At 40.1% G+C, this 5,586-nt stretch overlaps 1 pseudogene; it reads right to left on the minus strand.

Annotated features, from left to right (window-relative positions):
- Window positions 1-3,390: 3,390 nt before the first annotated feature.
- Window positions 3,391-4,245, minus strand: LOC134615309 (carbonyl reductase [NADPH] 1-like; annotated as a pseudogene).
- Between the last annotated feature and the right edge of the window lie 1,341 nt (window positions 4,246-5,586).

Here is a 5,586-nt window from a genome sequence, read left to right on the forward strand (position 1 = left end):
TTTGTGTCTCTGTCCTTAGTTACAATGGACCCCTCACCGCCCCTACAAAAATATGATAAATTAAAGATTTTGACTTTTTTTTTAGCTTGTTCCCTCTGCCTCTCATGACAGTATGGAGATGGTATGGCCTTCTTATAATCCTGCAATGTCATAAAACTGCAATGTTTTATATTGCAAGGTTCAATTTAAAGGACCACTGCACCCAGAACACTTTATTAAGATACAGTGGCATGTGTGACCTTAGTGGTCCTTTAAAAACAATGCTGTTTCTGAGAAAGAGCACTGTTTACATTTTCAATCACAATACCTGTAGAGACTGGCACTAAAACCCTCCAAATTAAATAGATTCAATGTATTTTATATCCGGCTTTAGCATGCAAAGTATGCTGACACCAAGCGCTAAGTCTGTGCTAAATGGTACTGTGTAAGACACAGTGAATTCAATGCGTCTCATAAAGAAACACTGAACTGGCACATAGCAGCGATAGCCACGCATGCGCCATATTTTCTGCATGCTTCTCTAGGGGGTCAGGCTGATGACGGTGGATCAGACGACCGTGAGATATCTGTATGATGTAGTAATGAAGATACATTTAGCATAGCCCAAATGAAAAAAAAAAAATGTATCCCTTTGAGAAAGGTCTCAACCCTCCGGTCCATGTACTTCAAGTAACAATTGTAGGTTTAAAGGGACACTAGTCACCAGTGCAACTACATGTATTACTAACCCTATAGTGTTAACAGGACCATCTAGCCCCCCTGGGCCGCTCATGCCTTTATAAATATAGTAAAAAATTTACTGGATTCAAATCAGAAGCTGTAAATCTTCATGCTGAGATTCAGGAAAAACAAGCAGTCTGCTGACATGTGATAGCCTGATCCAATCACAGTGCTTCCCCATAGGATTGGCTGAGACTGACAAAGAGGCAGATCAGGGGCAGAGCCAGCATGATTCAAACACAGCCCTGGCCAATCAGCATCTCCTCATAGAGATGAATTGAATCAATGAATCTCTATGAGGAAAGTTCAGTGTCTGCATGTAGAGGAAGGAGATACTGAATCACAGGATGCTCATGCACAGCAGATCTGAGTGGATGGAGGCAAATTATGCCTCCATCAACTCAGAAGTCCCTCTGGTTCACTGTGAGTGACTGCAACTGGAGGTGTTCCTAGCTTTCAATGTAAACACTGTATTTTCTCAGAAAATACAGTGTTTGCATGAGAAAGGCTGCAGGGAGCTATAGTTCTCACCTGAACAACCTCATTAAGCTGAAGTTGTTCCGGTGACTATAGTGTCCCTTTAACATACGTGCACTTTGTCTTAATTTATGTGTTTGGTATCTTTTCTTTTTTTTCATTATATGTAGCTAGATATTTATAATTTTTATAAATATTTATATTAATTGCATTATGCACTTTATTTGTGCTGCTATATGCGACATGATGTATAAATAAAATAGTTTTTGCATTCCAATTATTGTGTGTTATGGGTTTCTTTTCCTTCTACATCATTTTCCCTAGCTTGGTAATAGGATTTTCCTATTGAGCATCCTATGGAGACGATATACACACAGCATTGTAACCCACACAGTGGAGCGCTTACTATATTTATTAATTGCCATATCAGGTCGCCTATCATATCCTGGGAATGAAGCATATTGTTGTTATTCACAGCAATCAGCTGCCGCGGACCTTCTCAATGAAAATGTCGTGTTTCTTCTTTGTAGACGATACATGATGTTTATGTTCCCCCTTGATACAGTCTACATTAAAGAAACAAACACATATGATTAAAAAGGATGCAGATATTTTTTCCAATTGTTATTCCTATTATTCCTCCAGCACTGAAAGAATGAAAGTGTTACTCCATTAATTTTTTTATATATGTAAATTCACAATTAATAGCCTTATGTAACATCTTTATTTAGGAGGCCCTAAGGGGTCTTGGGTCCAATAAAAATTGCCCATTGTTTGGAACAAGTTGGAGTTCCTGGCTTATTTTCTACTATTATACTGTGCTCAGTCTTGTCATGGCGTATGACCGCACACATTAGCCCCTCAAGGACACATGACATGTGTGACATGTCATGATTCCCTTTTATTCCAGAAGTTTGGTCCTTAAGGGGTTAAACTAACCTCCGCAACCTCACCTTGTTAGCAGTTTGTCTGTCCCTCACCCAGTTTTATTTCTCTCACACAGCTGCTTCTGTTTCACTTAATGATTGTGTTTCAACCTACATATTAATTAATGATCATTAGCACCTGTTTAGTATAATTGCTTAATCGCGTACATGACCGTATGCCTACCAAATCCCAGACTTTGTGCATGTGATAAGAATCAATGCAGTTCTGCAGGTAGAAGGTGCTCACAAAATATTGAATTTAATTTTTAGACTTTTCTTCTGTGCACTCACTTTGAATTTTGTTAATTGATATAAATAAACGATGAACTTTTTTTTTTTTTTATATTTGTACTTTACAGAGTTTTTTTTTTTTTTAACATATCCGCTTCCAGCAAACACAGAGCCATGATTTGATGAAGTACACACAGGCCAAGCTTCTAAAACAATGGGGCTCTGCAGCATTGTGAAATTGTAGAGCCCTGTGGAATTATGTAATGCTTTATACAAGTCAGTAATAATACTAATAATATTCTGCACTGTTTAACTGTCTTGGGAAACACCCCATGCTATCCAATATTAGGTTTATTCACTAACGTGAGAATAGCTGGGAATTCAATGAGAATATAAAATTCAAGGCCAAAGTAGCCGAAATAGAAGCATAGCTGATGTGGAGAATTTTTCCAGTTTGGTGTTTTTGGCCTTCAAGTTTAAAATTCATTTTGAACTCACTTTTAATTACAAACAGTTCCAACTTTAGTGAAAAACCTGTTTATGGGCTAACTTCTTAACCCTTTGTGATCTGACAAAATATTTTACCTCTTACTGTCCAATGTCAGATTCTCCCTGGAGAGTACCGCCGATCCTTCATGCCGGGACCTCCCAGCTTGAGCGCATCGAACACAAACAAGGCACTCGGCAGGCAGGGTTGGCGGTACTCTCCAGGGAAAGTCTGACATTGGACCGCAAGAGGAAAAGTATTTTGTCGGATGTATTCCGACATATGACCGCAAAGGAACAAACGACCAATCTTAAATGATCCTTTACATCAGGAAAAAACGATACACACGGCATGTCCGGCAGTTTTTAGTGAGCAGAGTTAAATCCCTGATCATACCGGAGAGATTCAGGTAACAGCTGATACCTGGGGCCCCACTTTGTGAGCAGGAGCCCAATTTTTTTTTTTTTTTTTTTTTTTTTTTTTTACCCATAAAAAAATAAATGCAGTCATGAAGTGGCTGATACAGTTTTATGGGAATTAGCATATAAACACTGTAGTTTCAGAGCTCATTTGACCCACTAGTTAGCCAAAACATATTGTTACCACTTCACCACTTTCTTTTCGCTAACTAGCTCCCCGTGAGGTGCCCTTGCATCAGGCAGCAGGAGAGCCAAATAAACAGGAGTCTAGGCACCATTATCTGGTGCTTGGAGCATTTGGGGCATATCGGTCCTCACCCACCCTGGACAACAGGCATTAAATAGGATTCCATCCCCTTTTCTTGTTGCGTCTAACTCTCTTGCTTGGATCTTAGAGGGCACGGTCACTCCTATTTTAGATGTACCATAATCAGTGTTTGGCCAGCCTTCTTTTTTGATGTACATCTTGCTTGCCATCTTCTACATACCTTTCCATAAGTTTGACCAGTTCCTCCTCTCTGATCGACTCACTACGAAAGACCTGCTGTAACTCTGGGCTGCAACGTCCCAAAGAATTGTAGCCAGTCATGCTGGACACATTGACCACTCTCCCGTGTGGCTTAATTAGTGGCAGCAGTTCCTTGCAAACAACCCTAGTGCCATAGAAGTCGGTTTTCCTTGTGACTTCAGCTTGGGTACCAAATGGAGTAGTGTCAGCAACTTTAAAAGCAATGCCAGCGTTGTTGATGAGTACATCAATGCCCCCATACTTGTCCTTTAGGAAATCCCTGAGAGCCTGGATGCTGGGCAGGTCAGTGATGTCCAACTGGTGGAAGAGGGGGGACAATCCTTTCTTTTCCAAGGTCTTGACAGTTTGGGGTTCCTGGCTGTGAGATAAACATCCCCCCTGAACTGCTTACATAAGGCTTTAACTACAGCCAGCCCAATCCCCTTATGTGACTACTGCGACTTTTACACTGGCCATAATGTAATCCTGGCTGCTGAGTGCTGTCACGTTCATTTAAAATGATGTGCCCAAACATCTGTGTTCAGCCATGGTTTGTGATCAGACACACAGAAAGCAGCTGGAGCTCTGTGGCAAGCTCTGTGATCTGTCACTGTGTTTAGCCGCATAGTACAGCAATGGAAACAAGTGTGTTTCTCCCCCGATGCTTACAGTGTAAGCGCTATACGCTGAGCAGGCTGTAGAGATTACCCTCTAATAGGAGACTGAGGAGGTCTGAAAAGACACTGGATCTAAATCTGGGTTTGTTTGTTTTTTATGTACAAAATAGCATCAGTACGGATGATCTCAGCCAATCCAATGCTTCCCCATAGGGAAGCATCAGAGAGAAAGTGCACATGCGCACCAATCAACATCTCCTCATAGACATGCAGTGACAAAATACATCTCTATAGGGAGCATTCATTGTCTCCATGCAGCGCAAGGGGACAGCGAACGTCGGTCCTGTAATCTTTGCAGGACCGCATCCAGGAGGAACTTCTGGTGACTGTCTGAGTGACAACCATTAGAGGTGGCTTTAATCAGCATTGTAAACACTGCTTTTTCTCTTACATTTACACTGCTGAGGCTGCAGGGACAATTTTTTTGCCCCAGAACTATCACATTAACCAATAATGGTTCTGGTGCCCATCATGTCCATGATATTATTGCCCCATGCTGCATTGTGCAGGATTGGGCATCTACAGATAAATGGCAAATGAGCATTTGTTTGCTCAAGCCTTCCTTCAATAGTATGATACACATGGGTACCATACTATTGAAGGAACCATGATCACGTGGCACCACATGGGTTAAGTTAATTTACAATTATGGGCAGCCAGGAAGGGAATGTAAATCCCCCCTCCAAAAAAATAGTGAGAATGTAAAAAAAAAAAAAAAGAAATACATCTCACTACTGACACCTACGTTTTAAGAGGATTTTACTAACAAGAGACAGGAAAAAAAAAAAAATACCATAGAATTGGAATTGAAAAATGTATATAATATTGTACTACCTACCATGAACATACTTAACATGAATGGGCATAGAGAATATTACGAACATTAAACAGTGTGTTAAATGGACAGCGTGTATATTTAATGTGAGATCCCAGATGAATAATTAATTGGATTAATTCTATTTTTTTTACGACTATATTTGTGAAAATAATGACAACATTTACCAACAGCCTGCAATTCGATAAATATATTTCGAGTAGCGTTACAAACAGGAAAAAATATCAATTGTTAAAGTGTATATTTCCCAGTGGTTTTCTTGGTGCATACCTACTTAATGGTTACAAAAGGTTATGGCTGATCAGA

This window comes from Pelobates fuscus, chromosome 6 (genome assembly GCF_036172605.1).
Source record: "Pelobates fuscus isolate aPelFus1 chromosome 6, aPelFus1.pri, whole genome shotgun sequence".
Classification (NCBI taxonomy): Eukaryota; Metazoa; Chordata; class Amphibia; order Anura; family Pelobatidae; genus Pelobates; species Pelobates fuscus.